Source organism: Anolis sagrei, chromosome 6 (assembly GCF_037176765.1).
Source record: "Anolis sagrei isolate rAnoSag1 chromosome 6, rAnoSag1.mat, whole genome shotgun sequence".
NCBI classification, from domain to species: domain Eukaryota; kingdom Metazoa; phylum Chordata; class Lepidosauria; order Squamata; family Dactyloidae; genus Anolis; species Anolis sagrei.
The window spans coordinates 88575963-88590437 of record NC_090026.1 but is presented as its reverse complement, the minus strand read 5'-3'; the positions used below and the strand labels follow the sequence as shown (position 1 = coordinate 88590437).

General features: G+C 39.9%; 1 protein-coding gene across 7 annotated transcripts in view; it reads right to left on the bottom strand.

Moving 5' to 3' along the window:
• The window catches only part of TBC1D5 (TBC1 domain family member 5), a 299834-nt gene that overhangs the window by 95855 nt on the left and 189504 nt on the right, over positions 1–14475 (bottom strand). The window lies entirely within an intron of this gene.

Genomic DNA, 14475 nt, shown 5'->3' with positions numbered 1-14475 from the left:
CATGGTTTTTATACATATATCCCTTCTCAATACAGTAATTCCGTCTATCTGGCAAACCAGAGGTTAAACCAACCTCTTATAAGATCACACACACACACACACACACACACACACACACACAGGTTTCATGTAAGTTTTGCTGTATAAATGAGGTTTGGAAATTTTTCTTGCACACTTCTGTACTACAGTTGATTCTTGTGTAGTTTCCTCCGTAGCTGCTGTGTGGCTCATCACAAACGTTGTTAAAATATTTTATTTTTTTAATTAGAAACTTATCCATTTTAGTGGTATTTATTGTACCTCAATCAACAAATTGTGCAAATAATGGAAGTTATTACACTTGAACACTCCAGCACTCCAAACCTGTAGTAATTAAACCTCTCCGAAGATTTTTGAACAAAGGTTTGATGGTTGTATTTTGGGAGGGTTTTGGCTATGTCTTCCTACCTGGCTGAGGGGGTTTGATTAGAGGACATTTGGCAATACCTTCCAACCCTGCCCCTGCCCCCTGCAGCCAGCGGCAGAAGGGTCTGGAAATGCCTAGCTCTCCCCTTCTCCCTTTGGCAAGGGGAGGAGCTTAAATTTCCTCTTGGCCATTGGAAGAGCTTGGCTCTTCCTCCTTCTTGCCCCCCCCCCCGATGCCATTGAGGTAGAGAGTTGAGGACAGCAGGGAGAATGTGGATGGCTGGGCCTCAGGCTTGGTGATGCTGAGTGGCATCCACCGCTGTTGTTCCCACTGTTGTCTCCTCTTCCTCTTCCTTCTCAGGCAGTCTTGTTTGTGGGGAACCAAGGAGGGGGACTGGGGGCACACTTTTCAGATGATGAACCTTTGGGCTACGGGTGCTAGTATGCCATGGCCAACAGTCTGGAAAGCTCTGCCCTAGATGAATAATCAACACCTCTATTTGGAACTAAAAAACAGGCATTGTACTTTCTGATGCCCAGATAATGTATTTTATTATACCTAAATGTATCATAAGATATTTATAGAAAATCATTGGCTATTCTGTATGCAAATCATCAGCAAGTACATCTAGGCAAGACGACAACTCACTTTTTAAAAAGCTCTAAGCATCTATATGGTTGGGACAATTCATCAAATCTCTCCCTGCTACAAGCAACAGTCCACGAGTAAGCATTCTCAGATATGGTCAGGCTTAAGGGCCTCATCCTACAGGTGTTTTCTTTCTCTCCTATAAGGACTCTGACTGTCAAACACAAGCCAACATGTTACCAAATAGCTGTTTCTGTGACTAGTCAATACAGTTATGCCACATTAACCTCAATGTCTTCGCCTATCTGTATCTGACTCTTAAGAATACAAGGCTATAAAATCCTTTCCATGTGTAATCTTTGGCTGCATTTACACTGCCATATAATGCAGTATAGGAATTGCATTAGCTTGGTGTGTCCATAAAATGTACACAGGCAAATGCAATTGATCCCAGATTAAAAAACACTGGGAAAGGTCTGAATCCTGCACAAGATCCGAACCTTTCCTAGTGGGGATTGCTGTCCTGGATCCCAATGCAAGACCCAAGATCAAGTCACCACACCCATTCCATGTTTCCTGGGCTAAGGCAGCCTGGGGAGATGGGATGGCAGTCCCTTCTTGCCCCCACTGCATCCCCAATCTCTCTGCCCCCAAAGATAGAGAAAATCCCCCCTTGCTGATTTTTCATGATTCAACAAGCAATGGAGCTTCAGAGAAAGGGAGGGGATTTACTGAATTATGAAGAATCAGGAAGGGAAGAGCAGGTATCAACAGTAAGAGAATATTTTCTTTCTTTGGTGGGGAATGAGCATGCAGGGAGGTGGGGGACGGGGGGACGGGGCCGAGCACATGTCCAGCCCTATCAAACCAGCTTCAGGAGGCTGGACTGTCAAGCTGGTGTCCTGCCATGGAAGCAGGGCAGTCTTGTGCTGTTTCCATAAAGCTCAAAACTGGCATTTTTAAAATGACGGTTCCAGGCCACATTATGTGTCTGTATGGAAGGGCCTTCAGTCAAGGGACTTTTTTCTCCCCGAGATGAAATTTCATCCTTGCTTTGCTGCTTCTTATTTCAATTCAGTCATGCAGTATGTATTTACTTTGGTAGTGCTGGGCTAGTATTTTCTTTTTATAACAACAACAAACAAATATAAATTGCCAATACAAGCACTGAGTAAGCACAGTTATTATGGGGTGAATGATAATTAGCTTGGAAATATTCTTAATTTCTCTAAATTGATCCCAAAATATGTACACAAATGCTTCTGTACTTTTGAAGTTAGACTTACATTAACCAACCTTTGGGAAAAACAGCTTTATGTTCTCTACAGAATATTCCCTTGGGATTATATATATGCAGTTCCTTCTTTTAGTTGCAAACTCCATTTTATGTTGTTCTGCTTCTCAATTGATATTCCTAGCAGTTGTGTTTCCTGTTTTGTACATTATTGGTCTTTAGCAAGTTCTCCTTTATCACAGAGCAGATACTGACAATTTAAATACTTTAGCTCTCAGTTTGACTAAAGCAGGCATCTCATTAAAGTTTCTAGCATTCTGACAAACATAAAAAAGGGATTTTCCTCCCAGAAGATTAATGGAAACCATTGTGCGACTCACCCATTTTAAATAGTAGCACAATTTACGATACTGCTTTCATGGAGCAGTGTTTCCCCACCATTACATATGTTCTTTGTTTACATTGACATGTGATTATTCAAACTCACAATGCATTCTGTAAAGTATGAACTGATGTCAATCTTACAGATCTCCATTCCTAGTTCTACAAAACAATGAGAACATACTCCTCAATTTACAAACATCAGAAATGTGTAATAATTTAATAAAAAATATTATGTAATTTTACTCCGTAAAACAACTTTAAGCATGATCAAATACCTTTTATATCCTACTGTACAGCTTATTGTATTTTCCCAAGCTTATTCTTCTACGAGTACAAGAGAAGTGATAAATTAGCAGTATTACTTCTAAAATGCTGCTGGAGTAAGACACTTTTTGAAGTTCCTAATACGTTTTATAATATACTAGCTTGGGGACCAGGCGGTGCCCAGGTTATTTGAAAAAGGCATTGCTTGTTTTGGAAAATTTGGCAATATCCATTTGGTAATGTGAATTGTTATTTATGAGAAAAAAGCCAGTTTTTGCTTTTGTTTTGTATGAATGCGCCGTATAGGGTTTTATAGGCCAAGACCAGCACTTTGAATTGTGCTCGGAGGTGGACCAGCAGCCAGTGGAGCTGACGCAGCAGGGGAGTGGTATGCTCCCTGTATGGCGCTCCGGTGAGTAATCTGGCTGCCGACCATTGGACTAGTTGAAGTTTCCGAACAGTCTTCAAAGGCAACCCCATGTAGAGTGCGTTGCAGTAAGCTATTCGGGATGTAACCAGAGTGTGGACCACCGTGGCCAAGTCAGACTTCCCAAGGTACGGGCGCAACTGGCACACAAGTTTTAACTGTGCAAAATCTCCCCTGGAGACCACCGAGACCCGGGGTTCCAGGCTCAGCGATGAGTCCAGGATCACTCCCAAACTGCAAACCTGCGTTTTCAGGGGGAGTGTAACCCCATCCAACACAGGCTGTAACCCTATGCCCTGTTCGGCCTTTTGACTGACCAGGGGGACCTCTGTCAATTTCAATTTGTTAGCCCTCATCCAGTCCGACACAGCAGCCAAGTACTGATTCCAGGTCTGAACAGCCTCCTTAGTAACAGGTGGGAAGGAGTGACAGATTTGGACGCCATCTGTGTACAGATAACACCTTAGTCCGAAACTCTGGATGATCTCCCCCAGGGGCTTCATGTAGATGTTAAATAACATCGGGGACAGTACTGAGCCCTGAGGGACTCCACAAAACAACGGTTGTGGAGCCGAACAGGTGTCACCCAATAACACCTTCTGGGACCGTCCCTCCAGGAAGGACCGGAGCCACTGCAAAGCAGTACCTCCAAGTCCCATTTCTGTGAGGCGTCTCAGAAGGATACCATGGTCAACGGTATCGAAGGCCACTGAGAGGTCCAGCAGAACTAACAGGGACACACTCCCCCTGTCTAGCTCCCAGCGTAGATCATCTACCAAGGCGACCAAGGCTGTTTCAGTACCATGTCCTGGCCGAAAGCCAGACTGTGCCGGATCATGATAATAGTTTCTGGAAGTGAGTGAAGGTACTGCAAGTTCCATCATCCATGGCAAAGTTGATCCAGATCCATCGTTGCTTGGGTTCACAGTGCTCTCTGGATGTAGGTGAACTACAACTCCTATAAATCAAGGTCAGTTCCCCCCCAAACCTGGTCATGGGGGTTCTGCATGCCAAATGTGGTCCAGGCCCATTATTGAAGGGGGTAACAGTGCTCTGCCTTGACGAAGGATTAACTACAACTTCCATTCCTCCAGTCTGTTCAGTTGCTGATCAATTCCTCTCTGTTTGCTGTGTGCCGAAGGAAAGAGTTACGGGAAGTAGTGGGTGGGGTCATGCAAATTCCACACAAGGAACACCGGGATGCCTGCCTGTGGTGGAGGAAACACGTCAAATCTAGGATGAAATTATCCCTAAATGAAAGCATTCTTTGGGTGGTGGGCTGTGTAGAGCTTGGGGAGGACATTGGCAGTGTTTGGGCTACATGTTCATAGTGCTTGCTATAATCTGCAATGTCAGTTGAGGGAGTGCCTTTGGAGGCTTTTCAGCACTTGGAACAATAGCCTGTTTCTGGAGGCGGGAGGCTGTCTGTGTAAGTGGACTCCTCTGTCACATACACACACATTTTTCACTTTTATTATGTGTATAGATTTAGGAAATATTTCCTTCATTATCTACCTTTGGAAAAATCACTGTGGATCAGAATAATTGAATCAAAGTCAATGGGCAAACCCTTCAATGATTTAAATTATTTGTAGATGGAACATTTTTCATCCATAGGATTCTCTCCGCTTATGGGATTGTATAGAGAAACATTTGTGTGAACTGGCTGAAACAGCCCATAGCATCAGCAACTGTTTCCATCAATGTGGTAGAAAAAAGCTTCTTAGTTTCTCTCAGTGTGGATAACCTGGTTCCTATGGAGGTTTCTACATACAATCCTACAAATGAGAGGATCTCCTGGAAGAAAACGAAGATCATTGGCATTTGGTCTTCAATTGTACATTGTGACATTACCCGTGATTCTATACATGAAGGATTGCAATAAATTATATCATTTTAGAGGACTTAAAGAAATTGCAACATTTTATCCTAGTCACATTCTCTTACGTTTGGTGAGGCACAGCTATTTCATCTACATTACCATAGACAGAAATAATCAGCTCCCATGCATATAATTATTTCCTCACTTTTAAAATATGACTCATTCATTCTTCTTGCTCCTCCCAGAACATATTCAATTTACCAGAATATCTTTCTCATAATCTAAAGCTATATCTACAACAAATTATGATGTTAGCTTGGACTGGAAGAGATGTAACCAGGAAATAAGTAGTTATGCAGGATAGGAAAAGGGGCTATTTAGCTTGCTTTATTTTCATATAATGCCCAACAAAAATAGTTCTTTTAGGATTTTAGGCTTGCCAAATTAAATCTATTGATGCAGATTGGTATCCTAGCACCAAAGATGGATGTAGTGTAGCCCTCATCACCATAGCCTATGGTGGAAATTCTGGAAGTTGCAATTCAACACCTAGAGTACCACACTTTGGCTATCCTGGGATTTTTGTGACCTTCACACCCAAAATAACCTTTCTCAGTTACTAAACACATTGAATATTGAAAGACATGTTACTTTATTGGTGAAAGTATTTATGACATTGATAGAACCATTTATTGTGTTCACGATTTATCATCTGGAAGTCAACCTTCTAATAATGAACTTCTTTGTATTCAGTCAAGTTGGTCCTTAATTGACAGGTCTGTAGTCTGCTGTCGGGACCATACTCAAAACCCTAACAGCTCAGGAAAATTGTCACAGCACCTGATCCATTGGCATAGCAACTGAAAGCTTAGATCCATTCAACCCTGGGGTGACCATGATTTTCTGATTTCCAACTATTTAATAATAATCACCACCACCACAGCAGCATACATGATACAGCAGAGAAACAGCAACAAAAAATATTATTATTATTATTATTATTATTATTATTATTATCTTTATTTGTACCCTGCTAGCATCTCCCGAAGGACTCGATGCGGCTTACAAAGGCCAAGGCCTCAAAACACAACATAACAATACAACACCTAAAGAAAATTAAAAACAATTAAAGCAATATTAAACAAGCAATAAACAATACATCAAGACACTATAAAACTGGGCCAGGCCAGAGTAATGGGTACAGGATTAAAAGTTCTGATGTGACGGGTGATATGTAAGGATTATAGGGTAAGTGCAGTGTGCGGCAATCTTAGTTCTAATAAAGTGCTTCTGGGACTTGTTATTGGAGGTTCCTATTCTGGAAAGGCACATCGGAACAGCCAGATCTTCAAGTTCTTTATAAAGACTGCCAATGTAGGGGCCTGTCTAAGATCTTTTGGGAGGGTGTTCCAGAGTCGGGGGGCCACCACAGAAAAGGCCCTGTCTCGCGTCCCCTCCAAATGCAACAATGAATGCATTTTTGTGTAGAAGGGCTGAGAGTCCCACCCAAATTGATTACACAGAACCAATTCCTAAGTTCAATATTTTTAATGTTCTTTTTTTGACATGCCTTATTCTAGTTAGCAGATCTGAGGGTTAGAGTAGATACCATGTCTGAAATGTCAACATTAAGAAATAACACATATTAATGTTGTTAAAATCTGTCAGAAGTAAAAAGCTGTGGGAGCTATATTTTAAAGGTGCTAAGCCCTCTTCTAGATTGAAAGAACTGATGTCAGACTGGTAATCTCTTAAGAGTTTACTTCCCTTAACATTGTGTAAATATCGGCAGACATTTTAATGCATACATTTCTAGAAGAGAGAGTACTAGTGGCAGACATCCTCTTCTAAATCATCTGTCTGAAAATTTTACTTTAATGCAAACCCATTTTAAATTCTGTTTCCAAAATGTTACCAGCTAATTGACTGTTGTAACTCAATCAAAATATAATGTTTCCAGGAATACACCGCCTTATTTGTCTTTTTGTGCAATATAGGCTACAAATATCACGTAACCCATTTATGTGCAGCTGTTGTTCTTTTTTTTAATACTAGCAATCATTATTCCTATGTAAATTTGTAAAGAACTGTTATTTGGATAATCATTACTGTAAGGTTACTATTGAACCTTTTCAACTTGCTTTTATAATAGTAACTCAATTGTAGCAAAGACTGTATCTCAACGCATTATTGGCAACTTCCTCTTACAAATCGGTATGATCAAATGTCTTCATCCAGATTAGATACACATTTTAATTTTAGTGCTTAGCAATGTTTTGGTTAGTAGGTTTCCTCTCCCTATGGTTCCAGAAAATTTGGCGAGAGATATTATAAAATTTACTTGCCATACATGTACTTTCACTATACTTTTATTCTCAACACTTGAGACTGGGAAGCACATTGCCCGCATTGAGGAATAACATGACAAATTTGTATTCTACCCTCACAGCTATTCAGTTCTACTCATTAACATCTCAGCACATAATTAAGTGGCAAGAGAATAGAACTCAAATGGATACTTCCCATTTCTCAACCCATCTTTCATCCTACTTATATACCAATCACTTTTGACACCACATATGCAAAGAGAGCAAATTATTGAACAAGTCTAACTCCTTACTTAAAATAAAGTGGATCAAGAATATCAATTTCGTTAGCTCTTTTCATCTGACATACAACAGAGCAATATATAGCAGTAAGTTAGAAACACCAACATAAATTAGAAATTAAAGCATTTGAGGACAGTGTGGTAACTGTTTGAATTTATTAAATATATATTAGCCATAACTGTTTAATCAGTCTCTGAACATGGCTTACTAGGGACAAAACAAAAAGGTGTTAGCCTGTTTCAGTATAAAAAGAAGGGGAGGAAGGGAAGTGGAAATGCACTGGGGGTGCATCTTGGCAGGGCAGAAATGGTGATGCCGATCCAGAGTTGGGTAATCTATATCAGAATCACTGGAGGCTACACTGCCTGCCCCCAAGCCAGCTTGGGAGTTGGATGGAAGCTATACTTCATGGCCTCAAAGCACTCCATTGGCTGGACAGCATTTGCACAAATAAGCAGGAGACAAAACCAGTTTTGGCATCGCTCGTATGTGACCCTTACCGTACCCCCTCAATCTTCTGTTTACGGTACCCACTGGGCATGAAAATTGTGTTGTTCATTGCTCAGTGCCTGAAGTGATGATATCTAGAGTGACAAATATTGGGGAGGGGGAAGAGGAGGAATGCCCCCTCCTTTTTTCTCCAATTGCCCTGTACTCTGGATATTGTCACTCCAGGCGCTGAGCCACAAATGGCTCCATTTTCCAGCCTGGTACGCACAGCAATGGAAATAATAATAATAATAATAACAACTTTATTTTTATATACCACCTCCATCTCCCCGAAGGGACTCAGGGCGGCTTACATGGGGCCAGGCCTAACAAAACAGTTAAAACATAATGCATTAAAATGTATATCAACAAAATAACAAAAATCAATATAACGAAATAAAATAGCAACATTAAACAGTGTATAAAACAAACATTAAAACCAACATCCAACAGCAAAATTCAATGTCTCCTCATAGGTGGGAGGACTGGTGCCACAATATTAAAGGATAGAACTAATGAGTAAAGTGCAAATATCATATAGCAGCAATGGGGATAAGAACAATTTACGACTGAAGATACACTCTGAATCTGACCTTGTTGTCTATAACTGTTAGAAGAGAGAGAAGTAACCTTTGCTCTCAACATTAGCTTATAATAACTATGTTTTTCTTACCTAGATAGATAAATATCTATGGAACAATATTAATCTCACTTAGGCAAGTCATACTCTCATCCTCTGAAGCAAACCTCGATAGTTTTGCCTTGGGGTTACCATAAACTGAAGACTTGAAAGCACACAAAGGCAACAACAATGGTAGCTGCTTTATAGTGTGAAGGGGCTATTCCTTTAAATGCACTGAAGTGTTTGTGCTGAATTGCTACATAAATGCTGGGTTCTCAATGTGATCACTACTTGTCCTCTATCTGGGAAAAGACAAATGTTTGTAGGGAAAGCTATCAGAATGCTGGACACCTCTCTGAGAATGCCTGACTTACATGAATAACAATGTGTGCTTGACAGCTGTGTAGAAAATCAACAGAAGTGCTTACATAGCATTTCTTATGTAAAATGTCTTTAGCTTTTGTACTGAAGACAAAGCATGATAGTTAGGTTTCAAAATATTTAAAGTAAAATCCTAATTGTTAAAACAGCAAGAGCTAATAAAAACTAGTATGAACTGATCCAACTAACAGCTATATTTAAAATTTCCTTGAACTGTGTATAATATATGCCTTGCATTTGGGCTACCAGTGCCAGCCCCAGTACAAGAAGTGAAGTAGATTATAATAATCACTTTGCACTATAATTTATTAGATTTAAGGGTCAGAGAAATTAAGACTTAAATACCATTTAATCTAGGGCATTAATCATTGTTAGCGCATATAACTGTACAATTATACCGAATATTCAATCTGTCAACATTTTATAGGATCTAATACTCTCATTGACTATTTTTGTTTGGAAATAAGACATCTTTCTAATCAATCTATATAAAATATAGATTATTTCATAAACCAAAAGGGCAAAAGAGCGTGTAATCAGAATAGTTTTGGAAATATTGCAGAAATTGGAATTTCAGTATTTCTATGCAGATATAGATAATATTTTATGACATAATACTATTTCATCTTTGTATGCTAATCACTGCACTAGAATTAATACAATTTGATACCACTTTAACTGCCATGGTCAAAGCTATAGAATAATGGGAGATCAACTGTAGCAAATAAATGTAAAGTTTGAGTCCACTTCTTCATTAAACCTTCCCAAAATTGTTAATCAATTTGATGATTTGACAAGGAGAGGAATGAACTGATTGTGAAAATCTTTTTTTCTTATCTTTTCTCTTTATCAAAAACAAGGATTTGGTAATAGCTGTAGTAGAGTACTAAAATGCCATTTTTAAAAGGGAATGTTCACATCCATCAGGCTGGTGTTGAAGAACTTGCAATGTCAGAAGAAGAAAAGTCTTTGGATAATTTCTAGCTAGAAATTAAAGTAATAGGATCTGTTAAGGCTAAAATCCTAAAACAGAGACAGTAAGCCTGAAGAGTCACCTTAAGAAGCAATATTATACAGCTTGGTTTTAAGGGATATAGAAACACAACAAGAGGACTGGAGAGAAAAGAACTGAGTAATCCTTGCTTAAGAAAGCTCCATGAAATTCATAAGTCATCATAAGTCGCCATCACACACACAAACACAGAGCTTCAATTGCATTTATTTTTAAGTATAGCGGTCACATACTCAACAAATAATTCATTGCCTTGTATAGTTCCCATGTCAGTTTGAAACATAGGTGTCACATAACACAACAATTTCTATATCAGCAAAGCTAGATATTAAATTTAATTGTACACTAAGAAAAAAGCAAACTGAGGGCAAATAATAAGTAATTGGCGTGCAGCCATGCTAATCAATAATAACAATATATTTTAATAGTGAGAAGGGGACATTGCCCCCTCTGCTCCAATTTCCTTGCACTCCACAAATAGCTGCAGACGGCTGGGAACTTCCCACAGCCACCTTTTGAGTAGCATGGACAGCTGAGGGAAAAAAGGAAAGAGAAATAAAACTGCTATTGCTAAAGGTCAGTCAAACATTGGAAGTAGGCCAATAATGTCAGAAAAAAACTGAGACTGCCACTCACTTCCTGAGATTAAAAAATCCCAAAAGGCTACAGAAGACTCTAAAATCATCAAGTGGACACAATTTTGTAATGGCAGTAGCACCAAACCTTTGTTGACAACTCCTGTCTCCTTTTTCTTTTTCCTTCTGTGCCATGATGTTTTATAATTCTTGAGAGTTAGGGCAGAATGGTTAGGGCAGAATGGGGCAGTATGCCAGCAATGGCAAACTGCACTACTGGTCTTAACCATGAAGGCTCCTGTTGTTTCCAAAGAGCCTTGTACCATGTATTTAGACAACCTACAAAGACCAGCCTCTAAGTCAGACATTGTAGATGAGAGAGTTTTGAATATTTTCTCTGCTACTAGAAAAAACTGACAAGCCTGTCAGAGCCAGAGTTTGGCTGGTTCTCTGGAGAATCCCACCAACAATTTTGAGTGGCCAGAAGTGTCCTCCAGAGACAACACACATACACATTCATGCCAGCAATATCAGCCATGAGAAAGGCAGGCAGTCATATAATCTGGTGAAGAGGGAGGGAGGAAGGAAGATGATGTAAGGTGAATGTGGAAAGGAAGAAATCAATGGAAGAGGACAATGGGGTGGGGTAACCAACTAAAGTGGAATGCATGCAATGAAGGAAATAGTGATAGTACTGGCTTTCCTACTTCAAAAAGTGAAAGAGTTAAGGAAACTATTGGTTCTCATAAATAAAATAAAGAAAATGAGAATAGGAATACAAAACAAATTTGATGTAGGGAAATGGTTAGAAATATACTGCAAAAATGCAGAGAACTCAATTTCTCTGTCTTATTATGAACAAGTATAATGGCCACATCAAATCTAAGGACTCAGAAAGTAGTAATCCTGTTTTCAGGAGTACTGATCAAAATCAATTCCTGAGTAGTAGCCTTAGATTTTGGTTGCATTAATGAAATACACAATGACAGAACTGAAAAGGATCATTTTAGGTCTGGCATATAGTGCTTCATCAAAGTGGAAGGATGTGGAATTTTAATTTAGCAAAATAATTAGGCACTGAATATAATATATGGTGTGTGTGTGCGCGCGCGTATGTGCGTGTATGTGTATGTGTATGTCTCAGGAGCCTTGGGACAAACTGGCTCTTCTGCTCTGAGTGCAGATTAGGAGATCTATCTATGGAGATGTTATAACAGGCCTGTGGGCTGGACATGGCCCTTTAGAGTGTCATGTCTGGCCCCCATCTACCTCGGCCCTCTTTCCAAGTAAGCAGAAGCGTTGGCCCACCATCCCCAGATTGAGAGGAGGACCGAGGCAGAAACACGTGGCTGGTAAGAACTCTCCGAAGCTCTCCCCAGCCACATGTCTCCTCCTCCTCCCTGCCTGGGTACATGGTGGAGAACACTGCTGAGGAGAAGGCAGGCCACTGCTGGAGGGAACACCGGGAATGGCCTGTCTCCTCCTCCTTCTTTCCTCCGTCTGGGAAAGTATCAAGCCGCCATCTCCCCAGAGAGAGAAGAGTGCCGAATGGGAGGCAGGCTGCTGCCAGAGAGAACTCCAGCAATGTCTCATCTCCTCCTCTTCTCTGCTTGGGAAAGCGGCAGCTTGCAGGCTGGAAGGACAGCCGGGGGAAGGACATGCCATTGCTAAGAGAGAGCTCTTTGCAAAGGCCTGTCTCCTTCTCTCAACTGGTACCTCTTTGCCTTGCCCTTCTCTTGGTAGAAGGAGGGAGCAAGCTTCCTCCTCCAAAGAGAATGGCCCGAGCCAGGAAGGCAGGCTGTGGACCCTTTCAGACACTACCTGCCTCATCCTCCTGAGTATAGCCCTCCCCAATCCTTGCCCCTCCTGACCCTTCCACCTCCGGCCCTTTCGGCCCCACCTCCGCCCCTTCTGGACTGGCCCTCTTTCCTGACCCAGTCTGGCCCACAATACATCCCCAGGGCAAAAAACTTTGCCCATTCCCGTGTTATAAGCTCAGGTACACTCAATTCTCCAGTGTCAGAACTGGTATAGCTAAAATAGATGCATCACAAAACAAGTGTTGGTTTCCTTTTCTTCTACAGTACTCTTGCCATTTGGGGTGGATACCTATGGAAGCTAGGGGACTCTTCCACAAGACTTTGAAGGACTATAAACCTGGCTAGTGGGGGAGTCTATGCAGCCTGTGAGACACATTGTGCCCAATTCTGCTTTGCATAGTGGGAAATGTACACCTGCTCAATTATACCCAACCTGATACTATTAAAAAAGAACAAGAAGAACAGCACAAAAAGAGGGATAGGGGAAGGGGACCCTTTACTACTAATTTGTCCTTCTCCTCTCAGCAGCATAAGCATAAGGAGAAATTTAGATTAGGTTGTTCCTCTGCTTTTGAATCTTCCTATTCAACCTCACCCCATTATAGGATCAATCTCCTCAATGGAGAAAGACTAATAAGACTAGCACTAATAATTGGCAATTTTCCATATCCTAGTTTATGAATCTACTCTTTTTCTTATATTTGCATTAAACATACGTTATGAAATGTTATATAATACAATTTTTGTCTTTAAACCTTTGTTAGTTTAAGTATTTTTCTTTATGCCAGACCAAACAGAAGTATCCTTCTAAGCTAAAAGTATCAAGGAGGGAACAACACCTAAATTGTTATCTATAAAAAGATGTTTGACAGCACTAAAGGGAAAATAATTAAAATATAATACTATTCTATATCCTTCTCATTTCAGCCAGAGTTTTGGACACAGAGAAGACCCAGGCAGCGTATTGCTATTTTTTGTTCATGTTGTGACTCTGTATGTTTTGATGTTGTTGTTTAGAAACTGCCCTGAGTCCCCCCAGGGAGATAGAGCAGTATAGAATTATTATTATTATTATTATTATTATTATTATTATTATTATTATTGAAACTGATATATGAATAGGATCAATTTGGAACTCTCTGAACAGTTTTATTGGTAAATTGTTCTACAGGTTAGATGTTAGAGGTTCAAATGAAGTTCTCTTAAGTTGAACTGAGGGATATCAATACATTCTGCACTAATTAACAAATAAAGGATGGACTGAGCAGGTCATTACTCAATGCTTGTTCCAGCTTCGTTCACATAATATGAGACCATAGTGAAGTATCAGATCTCAATTAAACCTATTTATTTTATAAAGCTAGCACTGACACAACGTAATTTCAATCTTCACCTTTTTGCCCATACACAGACAGCATCCATTAGAGTGTTTTTAATGTACTGTACATGTTTCTTATGTCAGTATTGTCCATATAGCATTGTATCCTACACTACCAAGGCTGGGCATGTCACAGATTATCATCTATGTTTTAATTCTCCAAAAATCCTGTGCTAATAGTATTTTAATACAGCATTCTACTTTTAAATAACACTATAAAACCCTGATATTTGTAGGAAAAATACATTATTTTATACTAAACAAGATAAACATTAGTAGCCATTAAGCACACATACGGGATACAATCTATGTTCATTTATATTTGTTAGGGTGCTTTATTTGCAAAATTTTGAATATGAACACTATCTAATAGTTAATGCAGCCATCTGTACTCCTTTGCCGGGGGATAAGCAATGAGCAAGGTGAATTTGTATGCTTCAGAAGAACACAGCTGGCTGATGCTA